Source organism: Cervus canadensis, chromosome 26 (genome assembly GCF_019320065.1).
Source record: "Cervus canadensis isolate Bull #8, Minnesota chromosome 26, ASM1932006v1, whole genome shotgun sequence".
NCBI classification, from domain to species: Eukaryota; Metazoa; Chordata; class Mammalia; order Artiodactyla; family Cervidae; genus Cervus; species Cervus canadensis.
In genome coordinates this window covers 28,217,052-28,239,947 of record NC_057411.1, presented here as the reverse complement: position 1 = coordinate 28,239,947, position 22,896 = coordinate 28,217,052, and the positions used below count along the sequence as shown (strand labels likewise).

Sequence of the window (22,896 nt, the reverse complement as noted above, 5' to 3'; positions counted from 1 at the left end):
CAGATTAGGAAGCAACAGTTAGAACTGGACATGGAGCAACAGAATGGTTCCAAATAGGAAAAGGAGTCCGTCAAGGCTGTATATTGTCACCCTGCTTATTTAACTTATATGCAGAGTACATCAGGAGAAATGCTGGGCTGGAAGAAGCACAGTCTGGAATCAAGATTACTGGGAGAAATATCAATAACCTCAGATATGCAGATGACACCACCCATATGGCAGAAAGTGAAGAAGAACTAAAGAGCCTCTTGATGAAAGTGAAAGAGGAGAGTGAAAAAGCTGGCTTAAAGCTCAACATTCAGAAAACTAAGATCATGGCATCCAGTCCCATCACTTCATGGGAAATAGATGGGGAAACAGTGGAAACAGTGGCTGGCTTTATTTTTGGGGGCTCCAAAATCAGTGCAGATGGTGATTGCAGCCATGAAATTGAAAGATGCTTACTCCTTGGAAGGAAAGTTATGACCAAGTTAGACAGCATATTAAAAAGCAGAGACATTACTTTGTCAACAAAGGTCCATATAGTCAAGGCTATGGTTTTTCCAGTGGTCATGTATGGATGTGAGGGTTGGACTATAAAGAAAGCTGAGAACCAAAGAATTGATGCTTTTGAACCGTGGTGTTGGAGAAGATTCTTGAGAGTCCCTTGGACTGCAAGGAGATCCAACCAGTCCATCCTAAAGGAGACCAGCCCTGGGTGTTCATTGGAAGGATTAGATGTTGAAGCTGAAACTCCAATACTTTGGCCACCTGATGCGAAGAGCTGATTCATTTGAAAAGACCCTGATGCTGGGAGGGATTGGGGGCAGGAAGAAAAGGGGACAACAGAGGATGAGATGGTTGGGTGGCATCACCGACTCGATGAACATGAGTTTGGGTAAACTCTGGGAGTTGGTGATGGACAGGGAGGCCTGGCGTGCTGCAGTCCATGGGGTCGCAAAGAGTTGGACATGACTGAGCGACTGAACTGAACTAAACTGAACCAGAGACCAGTTCTCAGCCCATGGGTTTTAGGAAGATAAACAAGCAGAGAGAAGCAGTGTTGAGAGATGAAGAGAGCATTCCTGGCTCCATTCCTGTGCTGGTTCCAGTCCACCATGCCCCTGCATATTGTCACCCTGCTTATTTAACTTATATGCAGAGTACATCATGTGAAATGCTGGACTGGATGAAGAACAAACTGGAATCAAGATTGTTGGGAGAAATATCAGTAACCTCAAATATGCAGATGAAACCACCCTTATGGCAGAAAGTGAAGAGGAAGTGAAGAGCCTCGTGATGAAAGTGAAAGAGGAGAGTGAAAAAGCTGGCTTAAAACTCAACATTCAAAAAACTAAGATCATGGCATCCGGTCCCATCATTTCACGGCAAATAGATGGGGAAACAATGGAAACAGTGACAGATTTTATTTTTTTGGGCTCCAAAATCAGTGTAGATGGTGACCTCAGCCATGAAATTAAAAGACTCTTGCTCCTTGGAAGGAAAGTTATGATGAACTAGACAGCATAAAAAGCAGAGACATTACTTTGCCGACAAAGGTCCACGTAGTCAAAGCTATGGTTTTTCCAATATTCATGTAGGGATGTGAGAGTTGGACCATAAAGAAAGCTGAGTACCAAAGAATTGATGCTTTTGAACTGTGGTGTTGGAGAAGATTCTTGAGAGTCCCTTGGACTGCAAGGAGATCCAACCAGTCCATCCTAAAGGAAATCAGTCCTAGGTATCCATTGGAGGAACTGATGCTGAAGCTGAAACTCCTATAATTTGGCCACCTGATCTGCAGAGTTGACTCATCAGAAAAGACCCTGATGCTGGGAAGGACTGAAGGCAGGAGGAGAAGAGGACGACAGAGGATGAGATGGTTGGATGGCATCACCGACTCAATGGATATGAGTTAGAACAAGCTCCAGGAAATAGCGATGGACAGGGAGGCCTGGCGTACTACAGTCCATGGGGCCACAAAGAGTGGGACATGACTGAGTGACTGAACTGAACTGAACCAAGCCCCTGCCCTCCCTGTGATGACCCAATAAAATCTTCATTTTGCTTAATTGGGTTTATATCACTTTCAATTAAAGTAATTTCAAAACAGCCCTCAGGAGTTTGATTTCTTGATCTGCACTGATCTCAATGTTCTCTAGGTAAATGAGAGTCCGCAGAAAGAGGCTTGGATGCCTGGTCTCATACTTGTCACTACAGGTTCAGAAATACGTTCACTTTCAGGCAGGATCCATGGAGCCCTGCCAAATATGAAGCATTGTTTCAAGTCCTTTCAAATTATTTAGATTATCTAATCCACAGAAGGAAGGAAAGCAGGAAGAGAAAAATGAAAGACACCCTGAGTGTTAATGAAAATGCAGTCTGCCTTTGCCTCTGTCTTTCAACGTCTTCAGAAAAAGGCTCTCATTTAACAATAGCAAACATTTCCCAGGTGCCTGTTCTGGGTAGATGCTCATGTGGGGTGGAGGAGACCATCTGCATGAATACACACAGCCCCTGCCCTCAAGGGACTCAGCACCCAAAGGATTCTTGAGTTTGAGCCTCTCCCAAATTTACTTCTAACAGGTTCATTGATTCTTTTTCTCCTATCTATCAGAAATGGAGATAATTTGATATTTGATATGATTCCTAAGAGTCTAACTCTCACTCTTCAGTAGGAACACACGTACACACAATAGCAAAATAACCATCTTGCTTGCATCTTCTGAGAATTATTCAAGTAGACATTTCCTTGTAACTTAAGTAAATCATTTTCAAAGTTGTCCTTCTGAATTTCAAAAACAAAAACCTGAATTAAGGAACTTCACTATTAACAGTTCACAGCATTTACTTTGGAAGGAAAAAGGCCTTCACGTCCCCCTTCCTACACATAGTGCAGTAGATCATTCAAGCCAACTCCTTTTACAGGCAGGTTGGGCTAGGAGATCTTAGTTCCACCAGGGGTTCAAGGTCACATGGTGACAAGTGATGACCCAGGGTCCTACTCTGAAAACCCCTGATCTTTCCCTCCCTCTGCTAGCAAACATTAGCCCCCATGAATCTGGGAATCAGCAGAACAGATCCCAAAATGTTGAAGAAATTTCCAACATCCTGGGATCTGTTGCAGCTGTAATGTCTAAAAATAAACCCTGCAAATTCTCTAGTAAATCAGCAACTCAACCAAGAGAAAAGCTTTCAATTTCATTTGCATGAATCAGAGTTCTAAGTCTTATCTTCTTATCTAGCACATCATCTGAAACAATGACAAATTTAGCCAGAGAGGAATTCTAGAAGCCACCCAGTCAACTAGTAGAGTTGAGAACAGTCAGCCAGGCATGTGGGGGTTAGTGATGTTCTGTACTTGGGATGCAGTTTTCCTGCTGGGGCTGGGGGAGGGGAGGGAGGGGTCCTCTCTGGACATCCTGTCTTTAATCCTGTCCAGGTAATTTGCCTACACCTGTTCAATGCCCACTGCGAGTAAACTGGGGTGACTTGCCAGTCCCTAGACAATAAGGGTGTGGTACAGAATAGGCAAACACACAAACTCTTCTCCACCTACACCTGTGGTAATTTTTCACTCATGGAAGCTCAGACTCCTTTCATAACAGGAAGCATTGGTTAACACTTAGAAGAAACCTTATTGATATAGTTGCAATGGTCCTTTGGGTACAAAGTATCTAATCCCTTTGTAAGATTGGGGGTGAGGAATCACCAGGAAACCTGTTTAAAGACAGTTGTATGCATTTTTTAAAATTAATTCTTATTGAAGTTTAGTTGCATTACAATGTTGTTTTGGTTTCTACTCTACAGCAAAGTGAATCAGTTATCATATAGATATATCCGGGCTTCGCCAATGGCTCAGGGGTAAAGAATCCACCTGCAATGCAGGAGTTGCAGGTTTGGTCTCTGGGTCAGGAAGATCCCCTAGAGGAAGGCATGGCAACCCACTCCAGTCTTCTTGCCTGAAGAATCCCAAGGACAAAGGAACCTGGCGGGCTATAATCCATAGGGTTGCAAAGAGACATAACTGAGTGACTAACACACACACAGCACACCAGAGTTCTCTGTGCTACACAGTAGGTTTTCATTAGCTATCTAATTTATACATAGTATCAATAGTGTATATACCTCAATCTCAATCTCCCAATTCATCCCTCCCCTGAGGACAGTTACAATGATAATGAAATGAATAGAAGTCTCATGAGGGTGTGGGGGGCAGAGAATTTCCTCCAGTGAGAACATCAATAACCCATCATTGAATTCTGGATATGATGACAGTTTGGCTGGAAATAAAACTCTGTGGTGGCTAGCTCAGAGGAGGTTCCAAGCCTCCCTGGAAAACTTTGTTTCATAGACTTCCCTTTCGTTTGTGGGGCTGGGACTGGCATTGGAGATAGCAGATGTGATTCATGAAAGGACCAGGGCCGGAAACTCAGAGAACCAGGACTAAAGATCAAACTCAAATGCATTTATCAACTGGACTTTCCCCAGGGACTGCCACTGGGAATGTGCAGTGGGGCCTTGTATTTCTGTGATGTGCTTACTTCATAAAGTCTATTGTTGTTGTTCAGTCGCTAAGTCGTGTCCGACTCTTCGCAACCCTAAGGTTGCCAGACTTCCCTGTCCTTCACCATCTCCCGGAATTTGCTCAAAGTCCTGTCTATTAGCTGATGGTTCGGGTTTTCTTTTTTAAAAAATCATACTCCTTTTTTTTCATCTAGAGTGATCAAAGCACTGTTGCCCAATAGTGTCAGTTGGCCCAGGCCATTTGGTTCAGGGATCTCTTCCAATACCCACGTTTGGGCTCTGGTAAAGCAAAATCTGATGGTCTTGCAAAGTCCTTCACCCCTAAACATCTCGGCTTATAGCTTCATCTACTCTCAACACAGGGAAGCAATTGGGCAAGGACATAGCATGATGTAGACTTTAGAAAAAGCAGTTTCATTAAAGGAAGGATGGATTTTAGGGGAGCACGATTAGAGACTAGAAAATTTATTACAAAGCTATTGTATTTGACCAGGCTAGAGATTAAGAGAGAATGAGTGAGAGAAAAGATTGGTTCTCATTTTCTTTCTTTTGCCTAGTGTTTTCTTTTCTGTCTTTCCTTATGCTTTATTTTAATTGTAATTGGGTTATTTATTAAAGGTTTCCTGAATAAAATTTCATGCTTCATATTTTATTGTGATGTAATTTACATACCATAACATTTTAAATACCAAAAATTCACCCTTTTTAGTTGCACAATTCAGTATACTTACATTGGATGCCATCATCATCACTATCTAATTTCAGAACATTTTCATCACCCTCAAAAGAGACCCAATATCCACTACTGGTGACTCCCCATGCTCCCCTACATCCACCCCTTGACAAACACTAATCTTTCTATCTCTTTGGATTTGTCTCTACTGAACATTTTATATAAATGGAGTCATACAATATGTGACCTTGGGTGTTCGGCTTCTTTCAATTAGAACAATGTATTTAAGGTTCATCTGTGTTGTGGCATGTATCAGTACTTCATTCCTTTTTATGGCTGATTAATGTTCCATTGTAAGGCCATGCAACCTTAGGTTATCCATCAACAGCTAACAGGCAATTGAGTTTCCCTCCCCACTTTTGGGGAATTATGAGTAATGCTACTATAAACATTCATACAAACATTTGTGTGGATATATGTCTTCATTTCTCATAGGCATTATTTCCAAGAGTGGAATTCCTAGTCTCCGGGTAACTCTATTAACTTTCTGAGGAACTTCCAAACAGTTTCACACAGTGGCTACAAAAAAAAAATGCTATTATGCTTCATGCATATGTGTGTGCTGAGTTGCTTCAGTCATACCCGACTCTTTGCCACCCTATGGACTGCAACCCTGAACCTCCCAGCTCCTCTGTCCATGGAATTCTCTGGGCAAGAATACTGGAATGGGTTGTCATTTCCTTCTCCAGAGGATTTTCCCAACCCAGGAATCAAATCTGAGTCTCATGTCTTCTACATTGGCAGGCGGGTTCTTTACTGCTCCCACCACCTGGGAAGGCCACTATGCTTCATATCTCCCTCTTAAATACTTAGCCAGTGAATTGCTTTCAGAAATTTTTTAAAAAGTCATTTAAGTTGCTTCTTGCTTCCCATCACCTTTGGGTTGATTTTTAATGTGGGTCACTGGTACTCAATCCACTCTAGCCTTCTCCCTGGCTCCAGGAACTGCAGCAGCAGACCTTTGTAAATGATCGGTTAATGACCATACAGTAGTGGACCATTTTTCAAAGATCAATGTCTGACCCAGGTAAGAAAAAGCAAAGTCCCCGAGTCTTCCAAAATTTCCCCCTAATCCTCAGCACTTTTTCAGGCCTACCAGGTAAGGTCAGAGATTTGTCTCTAGATGTTTGCTAAAGACAATGAAGTCATTTTCTTTTAAAGGCTTTTCTTCAGCAATTACCCAGCTCTCTTTCCCCCCCTGAAGTCATTGTTGTTAAGTTGCTAAGTCGTGTCTGACTCTTTGCCATCCCATGGATATGCCAGGCTTTTTTGTCCTTCACTGTCTCCTGGAGTTGCTCAAATTCATGTCCATTGATTGAGTCGCTGATGCTCTCTAACCGTCTCATCCTCTGCCATCCTCTTCTTCTGCCTTCAATCTTTCCCAGCATCGGGGTCTTTTCCAATGAGTTGATTCTTCATATCAGGTGGCTAAAGTATTGGAGATTCAGCTTCAGCATCAGTCCTTCCAATGAATATTCAGGGTTGACTTCCTATAGGATTGACTGGTTGGATCTCCTTGCAGTCCAGGGGACTCTCAAGAATCTTCTCCAGCACCACAGTTCAAAAGCATCAATTTTTTGGCACTCAGCCTTCTTTATGGTCCAGTTATCATATCTGTACATGACTTGTGGAAAAATCATAGATTTGACTCTATGGACCTTTGTTGGCAAAGTAATGTCTCTGCTTTTTAATATGCTCTCTAGGTTTGTCATAGTTTTCCTTCCAGGGAGCAAGCGTCTTTTAATTTCACGGATGCAGTCACCATCTGCAGTGATTTTGGAGCCCAATAAAAGAGAATCTGTTACTGCTTCTACTCTTTCCCCATCTATTTGCCATGAAGTGATGAGACTGGATGCCATTATCTTAGTTTTTTGAACGTTGAGTTTTAAGCCAGCTTTTTCACTCTCCTCTTTCACCCTCATCAAGAGGCTCTTTAGTTCCTTTTGAAGTAACCACCTGTAAATGTGATCAATGAAATAGAAATGTCTTTCCCTGAAATGCTAGAATTGGAATGGCAACCAGCTTCCCCTTCTCCCACAGCCCTCCAGCATAGCTTTCTCTTGCATTTAGCTGGGGTTCTCTCCTTTCATGGCTACAGCACACATGAAAACATCTAGTAAGGAATCATGAAAGACCCAACAGTACAACAGTCCCACAGAGGGTCCTCCGAGGTCAACAGAAGTCCAGGATGAGCTTCTGACACCAAGCCAACCAACCTGCTCCAGCTCCCCAGATGGCAGCTGGGGGCTCAGCATTGTTAAGGTAACAGCACCAGGCTGGACTGGGGAGGGTGACACGCTGCAAAGGATCACTACATTTTACAGGACTTGTTCACACTGATGTTACTGTTTGGATACTTTTAAGGAACTGCCAGTGAAGTCAATCATGATCAACACCCCTTCTTTCTTCCCTCCATTTTAGCCAAATATCAACTATTTCTCACCTTAGCCCCTCCATAAATTTCTTCCCAGTGAGTAACAATTCAGATTTGTGATAGATCTTTACTGAATTTTCTGCTAATTCTCCCTCCCTGAAATGCCTCACCCACTTAAAAGAAATGTGTGACCCAGCATTCAAGGCAGCCTCCCTGAACCCAGTCCATTAGGCCACAGTAGAGTTTCTTTCCCTTCCCCATTTCCACTTATTTTAGAGGTAATCTGGATAGAGGCTCCTCCAAGGGCCACCAAATTCCAAGGTTAAGCATTTTCCCTCTTTGTCCCTTGATCCCCAAGCACCCTGCAAAGGGTATGACCATTAGAGCAAGCATGTGAAGATGGAAAACAAGGGAATTTTGAGAAAATAACCCACATTCCAAATCTACCAGTTTCCAAAATACTGCTGTTTTCCTTCTTTATTCTGTTCCTACCACTTAGCAGGAAGCATAGGAAAGAAGGAAAAGGATTTTCTCTGAAAAACCAAAACTCAGTTCAAGGCCTGCCTTCCTTTCTCTCGTTTGGAGACGCCCTCCCGAGGAGGAGCTGGAGCACCCCAATCATCTGTGCAAGTTCACGGCCAACCCCACTTCAGTCACTGCTCACCGACGTGTAGAGCGTATCTCAGGAAACGAACTGGATGCCAGAGGGGAGGGTAAGCACAGCTTCCAGTTGCTCAAAGCACATGGCATATGCTTAAACCACTGAACAGCTCCACCCTGGTATTTACATGTCCACTTCTTTCTAGTACTACGTGCCAACACTTTAGCTTGACCATACCTTTTACTTTTTTAATTTTTATTTTTTTAATTTATTTATTTGGCTGAGCCAGATCCTAGCAGCAATACACAAGGTCTTAGATCTTTGTCGTGGCATGCAGGATCTTTAGTTGTGGCATGTGGGATCTAGTTCCCTGACCAGGGATCAAACCCAGGCCCCACTGCATTGGGAGAGTGGAGTCTTAGCCACTGGACCACCAGGGAAGTCCCTTGACCCTAACTTTTTAGCCCTTCATTCTATGTCCACCTACCCCACTTAGACCGCCTCTGTCGTGATGTCCTCCAGGTCCTTAGGGAACGGTGATCTTCCTATTTAGGCCTCACACTACCCCCCTAGGCCTAAGGGTGAAATTCCTCTGTTAAAGTTCATCCAACCTGCACCTGAAGCAGGTCCTTGGCCTCTGCCCCTAGGGGTCCCGGGAGGAGCCTTATCTAGATTCTGAAGGCAGATCTCTTATCCTGCTTCTGCAACTGGGTTGCATATCTCACTCCATGGTCCACCTCCCGTCTCCTTCCCACCCCTCTGCAGCCCGCCTGGCCGGGGGCCAGCAGCCAACCGAGGATTAGTATCCCAAGCACCAGATCTGTCTCTCCTTCCACCGTTTGTGAATAGGATACACTGGTACAGAATGGTAATAAAAGATGTTTTATTTGAAATGTATTTTCCTGGGTGAGCACTGCCAGGCCCCCCAGACCTCAAATCCTCTCAGACCCCAGAAGAAAGAAGTTTCTGTAAAGCACACAGCTGCCTTTCTGCCATGAAGCCCTCAGCTTATCACAGGCAAGAAGTTGGCAGGTATTCCTCTGAGAAGCTGTAGCCATGATAGATAAAGCCCTGGGGAAGGGTGGTGGGTGTGTGTGTGTGTGCGCGCGCACGCATGCGTGACTATGTCTATGTGGATAGTGGGTAAGGGGCCAGTGCTGAGGGGTGGGCCTATATCTTTTGTGTACATATTGGAAAAATAGGAAAATCCTGATTATAGTGGCATAAGCATCACTCTAGGGATATTAAACCTTGGCTTCTTAGAAACCGCTAGAAGCAGGGGTAATCGTAAGCCGTCTGCCTCCTTTATCTTGTAACACGGTGTAAATTGGGGGATATCAGCACACCCTACCTGGGGTAGCAAAGAGCAGCCAAGACTCTTGTCTTCTGCTGCCACCTGGTGTTTAACAGAAGAAAGTCTAAATTCATGGAGTCACCTTAGCAATGAGAAACCAGCGTTTTCTAGCAAGAAGAGACCTTGTGTGGATGAGTGCTAAGCTGCTTCAGTCGTGTCTGACTCTTGTGACCCTATGGACCGTACGTAGCCCACCAGGCTCCTCTGTCCGTGGGATTCTCCAGGCAAGAATACTGGAGTGGGTTGCCATGCCCTCCTCCAGGAGACCTTCCCGACCCAGGGATCAGACCCGCTTGTCTCATGACTCCTGCATACGCAGGCCGGTTATCTACCACTAGTGCCACATGGGAAGCCCATAGAAATCTTCTAATCTGACTCCCTTCAATTCAGAGATAAGGAAGCTGAGAGAAATTCAGTCTGAGGTAAGACTCAGACTGAAACAAGAACCCCTGACTCCGTCCCTTTTGCCACCCCACTTCTCTGAACGATGACACTCACAGCACATGCATTCAGATCAAGTCCTCAACAACTCAGACCATCGGTGTACATGGCTGCAAAAACCAATGTGTCCAAACCTGCATGTCTCACCTATAAAAACATCCCCAAGGGACTGCAGTCACGTGTGACAGGGCCACCTAAGCCGTAATAAGAGGTAACATTGAAAGGGCACTCACTGTGGCTCAGGAGTTGAGTGAAGCCCTGTGCCTATGATCTCAAGCCTTCCAGTCACCCTATGAAGCCACGACCATTTTATCCCCATCTTACACTTAAGGAAACTGAGGCTTACAGTGGTTAAGAAACTCGCCCAGTCACACAGCCACATCTGGCAGAGAGCGAATTCAAATTCAGATCTGTACAGTACAAAATCTGTGCTTTCAACTCTTTATCATTATCCATCACCTTGATGTCACCCCACATGCTTCACTTCACAAGAAAAGTTCAGACTAGGAGAGATTCCCCCCAAGGGCCCGTTTACTCACGACCTTTGCTTGTCTGCATCCTGAGGTCTTCCTTTTGCTCTCCCGTCCCGAGGTCCCCAGACCAGCAGCTTCCCCCTCACACACACACATGTTGAGTGTATGTGTTAGTTGCGCAGCTGTGTCTGACTCTTTGCGACCCCATGGATTGCAGCCCACCAGGCTCCTCTGTCCTTGGGATTTTCCAGGCAAGAATACTGGAGTGGATTGCCATTTCCTTCTCCAGGTAATCTTCCCAACCCAGGGACTGAACACGTGTCTCCTGCATTGCAGGCAGATTCTTCACACACAGGTTAGAAATGCTAATTCTCAGGCAGCACCTACCCAACTGAATCAGAAACTCTAGAGGTTGGGCCTGCCAGTGGGAGCATTAACACACCCTCAGGGTATCCTCATGGTTTCAGGTCTGTCCTTTAGTTTATTGTGGAGAAGGCAAAACATACACATATGTGATTAAATTATTTTTACATAAATGGGATCATAAATGGAGAAGAGTACCATATGCACACAGAGAAAATGGAGAGTATGGCAGTACCATGAGAAAACTAAATCATCATATTCCATAAGGTGGCTCCAGAGGTAAGGAACCTGCCTGCCAACACAGGAGACATGAGAGGTGGGTTCGATCCCTCTTGCTCCTTGGAAGAAAAGCTATGAACAACCTGGACAGCATATTAAAAAGCAGAGACATTACTTTGCCAACAAAGGTCCATCTAGTCAAAGCTATGGTTTTTCCATTAGTCATATATGGATGTAAGAGTTTGACTATAAAGAAGGCTGAGGTGCTCGCTTCGGCAGCACATATACTAAAGTTGGAACGATACAGAGAAGATTAGCATGGCCCCTGCGCAAGGATGACACGCAAATTCGTGAAGCGTTCCATATTTTTAAAAAAAAAAAAGAAAAAAAAAAAAGAAGGCTGAGGGCTGAAGAACTGATGCTTTCGAACTGTGGTGTTGGAGAAGACTTTTGAGAGTCCTTTGGACTGCAAGGAGATCCAACCAGTCAGTCCTAAAGGAAGTCAGTCCTGAATATTTATTGGAAGGACTGATGCTGAAGCTGAAGCTCCAATATTTTCAACACCTCATGAGAAGAACTGACACCTTAGAAAAGACCCTGATGCTGGGAAAGATTGAAGGCAGGAAGAGAAGGGGATGACAGAAGGTGAGATGGTTGGATGGCATCACTGACTCGACGGACATGAGTTTGAACAAGCTCCGGGAGTTGGTGATGAACAGGGAAGCCTGGCGTGCTGCAGTCCTTGGGGTCGCAAAGAGTTGGACACAACAGCGACTGAACTGAACTGACTGAATGTGCTCAATAACCTTAATAAGGTGGGCAGTATTTATATTGCCATTTATCAACTAAGGAATCTTAAGGTCATAGAGCTTGTAAATGGCGACGTATTGCCTGGCTTCACAACTTAAAAGGTCTTTGTACCATCAGGGTCACCTTAGATTAATGGAACAAGACTATTATACTCTCATGTCCAGAAGAGGGCACTAGGGCTGATTTCAATTCAACTCCAGTGTTCAAAGAACAAAGCATTTTATAGTATCAAACTGTTTGGGTATTAGTAAAACCCGAAGTCCATAAGTGTGTATTCTACAGCAGTGGTCCCCAACCTCTGTGGCACCAGGGACGGTTCATGGAAGACAATTTTTCCCACCGACCTAGGTGGGAGGATGGTTTCCGGATGATTCAAGCACATTACATTCATTGTGCCCTTTATTCTACTGATTCATCAGCTCCATCTCAGATCATCAGGCATTAGATCCCAGAGGTTGGGGACCCCTCTTCTACAGGGTACCCTGGGGTAGAATTGACCAGTTCTGTACCTTTCAATGATAAAATCTCATTGCTAATAGAGCCTTCATACAGTTCTCCCTATCCCAACCATCCAGGGCACTCAGAACATGCCGAGGATAGACTGCATAATCAGCTGACTGGCACTACCTCTATGCAGTGATGTGTTATAGATACTATTTTAATGATTTTCAACAGGAAGAGAGTGGTGAGAAAGAGTACTCTTCAAGGGAGAATGGATCAGACTTTGGGTATGGGGATTATTGGGTATAAAATTTGAAAAAAAAAATACAGTCAATCAAACTTTATACTTGGAAAATTGCTCATTGTTTCTATAATACAGAGGTGAGGTTTCTTTTTCATGTTATCAAAAGGAATTTTGAAAATTGAGGTCTAAGGCTTCCCTGGTAAAGAACCCACCTGCCAAAAGTGGAGACATGGGTTTGATCACTGATTCCAGAAGATCCCACATGCTGCAGAGCAGCTAAGCCCATGCATCCCAATTACCGAACCTGTGCTCTAGAGCTTGGGAGCTGCAACTACTGAAGAAGCCCATGCGCTCTGCAACAAGAAGAAACCACCACAGTGAGAAGCCTGAGTACCACAACTAGAGAGCAGCCCCTGCTTGCCGCAACCAGAGAAAAGCCCGTGCAGCGACAAAGACCCAGCACAGCCAAAAGTAAATAAATACAATTATCTATGTATATATATAAAATTTGTCCTCTGCCTTTAAAAAATTTGAGGTCGTGCTCTATCTTACTTAAACCAGTTTGCTACTGTATACAATGTTTTGTTACAGAGCATCAAGATTCCTCTTGTTCATCTCCTCCTTTCTGCATATACTTCCACTCTCCTGGTACAAGTTCTTGTTCACCAGTTTCTATTTTGAATGTAGGATAGAGCCAAACCCAGGGAACAGACTTTTAGTACTGGGTTCTAAGCTGAGTCAGAACAGAAGTGAATGTCTTCAGAGATGCAGAAAAAGCATTTGGTAAGGGGTCAGCACTCTCTTGGTTTCAAAGAAAATTTCAGGAAGTTAGAAATAGAAAGGTACTTCCTTAAACTAATATGAGATATGTACAAAAATTCTTCTATAAATATGTGTGTGCTCTGTTGCTCAGTCGTGTCTGACTCTTTGTGACCACATGGACTGTAGCCCGACAGGCTGCTCTGTCCATGGGATTCTCCAGGCAAGAATACTGGAGTGGGTTGCCATGACCCCCTCCAGGGGAATTTTCCCAACCCAGGGTTTGAACCCGCATCTTTTAGTCTCCTGCATTGGCAGTCGGGTTCTTCACCACTGGTACCACCTGGGAAGCCCTTATAAATAGCATGCCTTATTGAATTTACAAGATCACTAGCTAAAGAGTCAATATACAAAAATCAATTATGTGTATAACATATAGATACATATATATAAGCTACAGAGAGTAATTTTTAATAATATGATTTGTTATAGCAAATCAAGCACCTAGAAATAAATCTAATGAAATATGTATAAGATCTCTACACTGATTCCTACAAAATATGCAGATCATAACTACTATTTCCTGAGCACCTACTCTGTGCCAGAGCTTTATATATTATGTTGTGTAATTCTTACAACCAGCCCACGAAGTAGGGATAGATGAGGTAAGAAAGTCTCAAAGATAATTTGCCCAAGGCCACAGCAGCTAGTAAGTGGTCAAGCTCTGATTTCTGCAGAGACCTCTGCAGCGACTGTGCTGTTTCTATGATGCCACGTGGCTTCCTGCAATTAGTACAGACTGATGTCAGCGGTAAACAGGCATTTCTTGGCTTTACTTTATTCATTTGTACAAAGAGGGAGGCTTGGATGCTTTCTCAGATTTCTTCCAGTTCTAAAATGTACGATTTTATTTATTTATTTTGGCCATGACTCGCAGCCTGCAGGACCTTAGTTCCCTGACCAGGGATTGAACCTGTGCCCCCTTCATTGGAAAAGTAGAGTCTTAACCACTGGACTGTCAGAGAAGTCCTTAAAATGTATGATTTTAAAGAAGCAGCTCTGTCTGTTCATATCAGTGCTGATTACTGCCGGAGACATTTCTTTCTTCATAAAATTGGTTAGTAAACACAGGTGTTCTCAGTTTCCATCGCACAAATGCATGAGGTAGGTTTGGTGAAACTGCCTTCTATGGGACTCAGATTTCCCTTCTTCAGTTTCATGGGTTACAGTGAAGTCAACAAGAGTGTAATTTGTGTTTGCATAAAACCAGAACACAAAAGAAAAGATCCAGGCATTATTGAGCATTCCCATACCGAAAGGGCAAAGTTCAGTTTTGTTAGCTACTCTCATAATTCAGCAAATATGCCTCTTGTCCACTTGTATCCCAGTGCCAGATCTCTCTACTGTTCCCTCTGCTTCCAGGAGATAAGCAGAAACCTAATTACTATTTGGTTAAATTAGAATATATTTGATTATTAAGAAGGTGAAAAATTAAGGGAAAAATAATTCAACCATGCAATTTCCGAACTCTGTGTTTGTAATTCACAAAGGAAGAAAAAGTTCACCAGTCCTCCTTGAGTGCTGTCTAAACAAGGAAGTTTTCTCCTTCTTACTCTTCCTCTCTACTATATATCTGTCTGTCTATCCATCCATCCACCTATCCCTCTATTCACCCATCCATCCATTTCCACATATATCTATCCATATTCCTTGAGCTATCTATCCATTTGAACCTTCAACAACATCAAAAAACAACATAGGCATACAGCTGGAAATTGCCATTAGTACAAAGCAGTCTCCCCTATCTGTGTGAACTCCCTGGGAACTGAAAGTGCAAACACAATCTGTTGTTGTTTAGTTGGTAATTTGTATCTGACTCTTTTGTGACCCCACGGACTGTAGCCTGCCAGGCTCCTCTGTCCATGGGATTCTCCAGGCAAGAATACTAGAGTGGATTGCTATTTTCTTCTCCAGGGGATCTTCTGGACCCAGGGATCAAACTTGTATCTGCTGCATTGGCAGGTGTATTCTTTACTACTTAGCCACCAGGGAATCCCACTAACTCAATGTACAAACATGAAATAAAAACCTGCCCAAAGAAACAGCCTATCTCTGATCATATAAAATTAGATTGTTATATCTCATGACCCAGGGACACATCTGCATGACCAGAGTCAAGAGAACAAAGTAGAAGAATTCAAACCAGAGGAAAGAACTGAAGACTGCAAATCATACTACTTTGCTCAAAATCCCTGAGAGGTTCCTCATCTCACTCAGAGGCAAAGTCCAAGTCCTTAAGTTGGCCACAGGTTCCAATGTGGTCTGGCTGCCCACCTCCATTCTCCTTGCCTACTCTGCTCCACCTACTCAGGGCCTCTTTCCTGATCTTCCGGCATGTCCTACTAGGGGACCCTGGAACTAACAGTATTTCTGCCTTGAATGTTCTTTCCTCAAACATCTGCATCATGCACTGCCTTATCTCCTGGTCTTTCTATGTCTATTTCATTGTTTGCATGTGTTTTTTAAACTCTGGTCTTTACTCTTACCTTTCTTCCTATTTATTTTGAAATAATACATTATTGTTTAAGCCACTGAACATGTGACTTATTTGTTTCTTAGCAATAACTTACTGAAACACAAAAGAAAAACAGTTTCTCTACAAGTAAGCTACTTTGAGAAGTTCCAGGGGAAGTTTTAGTTAGCCCAAACATAGTGCTTGGGTTAAGAGTTGTTAAGGTGTTTGACTGGTAGGCTGTGAAATCAGAAATCAAAGAGTGGTAAAATGAATCAAAACATATTTTGCTCAGAAAGCTGAAATGACTTGTTAAAGATCATGGAGTAATTAGGAACAGATCTAGGAACAGAATTGGAGCTTTTCTAACTGTCACCTCATCATATGTTTATTTATTTTCTCTATGAACACTTATTGAGTACATTCTTTATGTATGGTGCTGTGCCAAGAGCTAGGGACACAGAGATGGCCCTTGTCCTTAGAGAGGTTACATTCCATCAGGCGACATAGACCTTAAGCAATGAATTACTTCATTTTTTTTTGTTTGTTTGTTTAGTTACAACTGAGATAAGAGTCATGAAGGGGAATTAGGTGACTTTGAGAGTCTATCATGGCAAGAGGTTCTGAAACAGTCTGGGAAGAACAAAAAGAGACAGTTTAGAGATACCCAAAGGACAAGTGAAAATTCACTGAATGACGAAGGGAATGGGAACATTCCATGCAGAACTAGAGGCGTGAATCCTTTCCACTACAACTTCTTCTCAGGTATTGTGGCGTTCCCTATTCTTGAATGCCTGGGTCAACAAGATAATTAGATAAGAATAGCAAGTGAAAATACATAGAAAAAAAGAGAGAAATAAAGTAAGAGTGGAGTTTTCCCAACTGAGAGATTTAACAGCAAGGCCAGTTAGTCCAAGAAGAGGCGGGACACCATGAACACTGAAAGATGGGAATTATTCAAGCTGTTGACAAGTGGTTTGGGTTATAAACCACCAAGAGAAAGGGTTTCACTAGGAATTCCTGTGCCTCCAACACAACAGTGTTACCTTCACTGGCCAGTGTTCGTCCAGTGACTTTATTAAGGACCCTTACTACACAAAGGCTCAAGTACAAGAAGTGATGGTATTTCTGGGCCATGGGGCAGGTAAGAACATTGTGGATTTCTGGGGTCACTACCACACCTCATTGCTGACAACATCCCTGACGATGGCTCATCCAACTCCCTAACATCGCAGTGCTTTGATCTCTTTACCAGGAATCCACATGATTCAGACACTTGTGCCCATGGCAGATCTAGACCTGCTGTCCTATTGTTACACTGAAATGCTCTAACCCTTAAACCTTAAATTCTTGCATTCCAAACTCTGAACACACCCTCCTTGCCTCCTACTCTTGCCACATGTTCCCTATGTTGCTCATCACACATATTCTTCAGTCTTAACAATATCTTTGGCCCATTGACACCTCCATTTTCTCCCAAACTACTAGTTCCTTCCTGTTCTTGAGTCCTTTCTTATCACACCTGGCCCACTATCTTCCAATGGTCTCCATCTGTCGGCACTACGGCTGTGTGCCATGTACTTCTGGTTTTGTATCTCGGCTGCTGAGTGCTGAAGACAGCGGTACCACAATATAGATGGTGCCACAGAAATGTGGTCTCTCACCTAAGCTGACAATCAATGCTGCTCCTATTCCTCACGTGAGCCCTACACGCCCACCATCAACATTCACTAATCTTCTCAACCACCTCATCTACTGTGTCTCCCGCATCTCAGAAAAGAAGAACCCACAATGCCAGAACCACATCAACTTCCTGCTTCTCCCCCAGCAGGTGGGGTTTCCTAGATACAGAGCCAGAGATGAATTCAAGTGCAAGTGACTTATTGAGACTTATTGTGGGGAGAAACCTGTAAGGGAGTGAGGGAGGCAGGATGGCACAGAAGCTAAGATGTGGTTCACTCTGACCTCTATGCTCAGCCTGATTCTTCAGGCTGAAAATGCCACTCCTGGGCATTTTCTGCTCCTTTCAGCAGAAGGCAATTTATCCTGGAAGACTACAGCAGGGAGCCTGACAGTCAAGGCTCCCAGCAGCTCAGGGTAGGGGAACACCAGTCCAATCAAGGGGACCTAGGCGTAGAACCCACCACAGCTCCTCCAGCATCCAAGCCCACAACCTTACCTACATCTACTGTCTTCTTCTCGTTGCTGAATTCCTGTGTCACCCACCCCTCAACACAGGTCTAACCCAGGTGAATTGTCACCACAGCACTCGTTACATGGTCAAACTCTAGTTTAACCATCAGCTTACTCATTCATTCGATAAGCTCCCAGACAGTGGGGGCCATCCATTCTTCTCAGGATCCCTGGTGTCTAGTACACAGAAGAAAGCTGTCCTGAACAAAGGTTTTGGGCTCATTTGTGGTTCTAATGGGGCTTCCCTGGTGGCTCAGAGGTAAAGTGTCTGCCTGCAATGGGGGAGACCTGAGTTTGATCCCTGGGTCGGGAAGATCCCCTGGAGAAGGAAATGGCAACCCACTCCAGTATTCTTGCCTGGAGAATCCCATGGATGGAGGAGCCTGGTGGGCTACAGTCCACGGGGTCACAAAGAGTCGGACACGACTGAGCGATATATGGGTATGGGGTGGTTCTAATAATAGGCATTTCAATCAGGTAGGTAAGTAAGAGTTTATTGTTTTGTTTTTTAAAAGAAGAGCCTTTCATCAATCAGATTGCACAGATGACAAACTTCAGCAGCCTCTTCAGATAGTTAGGGAGTTTGGGACGGACGGGTACACTTTGCTCTATTTAAAATGGGTAATGAACAAGGACTCACTATATAGCACAGGGAATTCTGTTCAATGTTCTGCTGCCACCTGGATGGGAGGAGAGTTTGGGGTAGAATGGATACATGTATATGTACGGCTGAGTCCCTTTGTTATGCACCTGAAACTATCACAACATTTATTCATCAGCTATATTCCAAAAAAGATAAAAAGTTAATAAGAAAGAAGTGGCCTTGACCCATGACCTCCATTTGCCTAATTCCCTGTCTGGCATTTGGGGACTCAAGGACCACTGAGGTCACCACACAGAGGGCACCCCTCAGGGCCCCTCCCGCATCCGTCCTCGGGATAAATAACCAAGAAGCCAGGGTTTGTGGCTGCTCCCCATGTGCCATGATGACGGACATCCCCTCATCATGAGACTCCCACACCAGCCACTTCTTACACCACGTGTATGGCAGTCTCAGTATGTTCTTTTCCCTATTCATTCTCTTGCTACTTTTAACATCAGGGCCCTGAAATGTTTACCATCTAGGAGAAGGCGATCCTCCATTTCTCCAGCTCAGCGGTCCTCTCCCTTCATGGGAAAGCATGGTTACCCGACCCAGAGGTGTTACGTGATCTTGCTTGACAAACGGGAACACACTGGTAGTGTACAATGTTGATTATGCCTCTGCAGCGCTACAGGCAGCCAGCCACACACAGGATCAAAACCCAAGTGCAGTGCTTACGTCTCCCATCCAAGTCTCCCTGCTGCACTTCAGGAGGGGCTGAAGGCCCTGAGCTGGGACTAGGCACAGCCACGTGTGGAAAGGGGCAGTGCTGCCTACAGCCCGGGCCCCACCGTGACTGGAGTCGTGTTACTGCAATGAGATGTACCTGGAAGGTTCCCACGTAGATCAGCAGGCCTGCTGCAGACACTCAGAGGGACCCTGGCTCACATGTGCCTGAGTATACATGTGTAGGGAGGGGGTGGGGTCTTCCCCTGTTCCAGAGATGTCCTTGGACTTCCCCTGGCAAGGGTGCTGTGTTTCAGTAAAGAGTGACTGATCATCCATCTGTCAAAACCAAAACAAAAAAAAACCACCCCAGTTGCAATCCTCTTCCTCGATCTGTTGTTAAGAGACACGTCATGTGGGTAAAGGGTGTACAGAAAACTGAAGGATGAATATGAATAAAATTCAAAAAGGCCTCAAAATTTAGAAGTGGGCTTGAGAAATTTGGCAATCATTTTTCTATTGAGAAAGAGCTAGTCCACAAGGGAGGAAAAAAATCAATCCGGGCCACACACCAGCAGAAATCAATTTAATTAGGGAGGGGGCGGTGAGCACAGAGAATGAGAAAAATAAACCAAGGTCCACCCACACATTTCAAAAATTCAGCACAAGGACCATAAAAAGGATGACTTGACTATAGCCTATAACAAAAAAGTTAATAGTTTCATTTTCGTGAAAACCAATTAAGGGTGAAAAAGGGAAAGGAGGTTGCAGAGATGTTCAAGGTCAAGTGAAGAACCAGGAGAAGGAGGACATATATACCTCAGTCTTTTCACTCCCCTCACCTTTGGCTGAACCCACTCAGTCTCCGACCAGGACAGCAGATCTATCAAACCTACAAAACTCTCCTGGAACTCTTTCTTTATCCTCTCCTGAGTAATTTAGGCTGATGTCATTACCATCAGTGACTTTTGCAGAATTCGGGTTGCCAGATTTAGACAATCCAAATACGATTCCCAGTTAAATTTGAATTTCAAATAAGATAATAGATGTATTTTTTAGTGCAAGTATGTCCCAATAGTTGGGACATACTTATACTAAAAAAATGAAATAAAATTCTTGTTTACCTGAAATTCAAATTTAAGTGTCTTGTATTTTATCTGGCATCTCCACCCAGAATCCCACGATCAGAACCAAATTTTATTGATATTATGCTTGCTAAGTTGCTTCAGGTATGTCCAACTCTTTGCAATGCTATGGACTGTAGCCCACCAGGTTCCTCTATCTATGGGGTTTTCCAGGCAATAATACTGGAGTGGATTGCCATTTCCTTCTCCAGGGGATCTTCCCGGCCCAGGGATCAAACTTGCATCTCTTACGTCTCCCGCACTGGCAGGCGAATTCTTTACCACTAGCGCCACCTGGGAAGTACTTTTAGCAAAATTCTTACATAGAATGTGACCTAAGTAGTGTAAACCCTAAACTCCTGTGGACAGGATCTTATACAAGCTTTAATCAAATATTGGGTTGGCTAAAATGTTCGTACCATAAAACTCAAATGAAATTTCTGGCCAACCCAATATTTTCATTGACAAATATGGGAGCTTGGAAACATTAAACAAGATTCCCTCATGGGAGGCAGAATCAAGAAGAGAATCCATGTGGCCTATTTTTCTCCCTCCTTCCACTCTGACAAGAATTTTCTTTTCATAAACTTTATATATAACACATCAAGCTTCAGGGGCTAAATGGTGAAGTGGATACTAAATTCTAAAATAATTTTGTAAAGTTGAAACAAATAAAATGAGTAAAAAGAAGAGTATAATAAAGAAAGGGTTAGGCCTTTGTGAAATCTAACTTTATAATGTACCTTTTGAATCTTACTTTGAAAGTCTGCAATCAATTACTTTTCAATCAGTCCGCCACCCAGACCTTCCAAATGCACACTTGGTCAATTCAAAAGCTCCACAAAACAGGCTGAGTCTCTTCAGCACATCCATCACTGGGCTGAACATGCCTGCCTGCCAGCAGACACCAGCCAACGCAAGGAAGGTGGGAGGAAGCGAATGAAAAGAGCAGCAGCTCTGAAAGAAGAAAATGTTTCCTTTGCCCAGTGTGTATCTAGGGGCTGGGGGAATGCTTCCATTTACTCAGGAGCCCTGTTGTCATTTGAGAAGCACATTTTAATGCTGAAACCTAACAGGGACTCTCACCTAGCAGCAAACTGGGTCCAAGATCTAGGCCAGGCTGTTTGATCTTTAGAAACCTTTTCGTTAAAAAGCCCTCATTTTTCAGAAATGAGATCTAAAGTACATTCCCCTTTTTAGGAACACCCATAGTTTTAAAGGCTTCAGTGGACAATTCTGATGTTCACTCCCCATATGGTGTGTTCCCAAAATTAATGTCCAAAGGAGAAAGTACAGCCAAGCTTGGATCCCAAGGTCATTCAGGACCTGCATAAAGTCTGTATCAGTTCGGATGCTTGGCTATCAATAACAAAACACCCATTTAAAAGAGGCTTGAGGACTTCCCTGCTGGCCCAGTGGTTAAGACTCTGAGCTCCCAATGCAGGGGGCCCAGGTTCGATCCCTGGTCAGGGAACTAGATCCCACATGCTGCAACTAAGACCTGGTGCAGCCAAATAAATGAATAAATAAAAAAATATATAAAAAAAAATAAAAGAGGCTTGAATGATGTTTTTGTTTTTGTTTTTCCCCACATGATAAGCCAAGAGATGGATGGTCCTAGTGTTGTTTCCAGAGCTGCCCAGTGTTGGGGCTCTGGGTCAACTTTCTACCTATTTTCTCCACCTGTGCCTCAAGACTACAAGATGGCTGCAGCAGCTCCCTGGAAGATAACCTCATGTTTGAAATCCAAAACAGAAAGAGATTTTCCTTACTAGATTTTTTTTTTATCATCAAAGAGAAAAATCTTTCTTCAAAACCCCCAGCAGGTATCCACTTGTGTCCTGTGACCAAAGCTGGGTCACATGCAAGGGAGTCTAGGAAAACAAGAATCCAGAATTTTTAGCTTTTATGTAGGGAGATGAAGGCTCTGACATATCAAGAAAAAACTGGTGTACATTGCACACTCATGTCCTGTCATCACTGCCTGCCCAAAACATCACCATAGTCCTAAAAGTCTTTGCAAACTGCTTCATCTCCTGAGTTCTCTATATTTATTCATGACACCAGCAATCTTTCTGTCACTGCTCTGGAGACCACCGATTCTTTGGGGTTCCTTCCTTTCCCTAATTCCCACAAGCAATCAGTCTCCATGTCTTAAGGATCATCCATACCTTCACAGAGAGTCTTCTGTCTCTTTTCTTCTTTTGGTTCTAATACAGCATATTGACTCAGATGCTTATCACTTCACAGCAAGCTGCTGCTGCTGCTGCTAAGTCTCTTCAGTCGTGTCCAACTCTGTGTGACCCCATAGACGACAGCCCACCAGGCTCCTCTGTCCCTGGGATTCTCCCAGCAAGACTAAAGTGCAAAAGCTACAAGACTATTCTGCCCTCATCCTATATACCACATTTAAAAAACTAAGTTTCTTGTTCAGAAAACT

The 22,896-nt window shown here is 43.7% G+C and overlaps 1 protein-coding gene and 1 non-coding gene across 2 annotated transcripts in view; one reads left to right on the top strand and one right to left on the bottom strand.

Annotated features, from left to right (window-relative positions):
* Window positions 1-22,896, bottom strand: part of SHROOM3 (shroom family member 3) — a 319,013-nt gene that overhangs the window by 248,331 nt on the left and 47,786 nt on the right. The window lies entirely within an intron of this gene.
* On the top strand, window positions 11,328-11,434 carry LOC122428530. Its single transcript, XR_006265749.1, has one exon. It is a non-coding gene; the product is annotated as a U6 spliceosomal RNA (small nuclear RNA).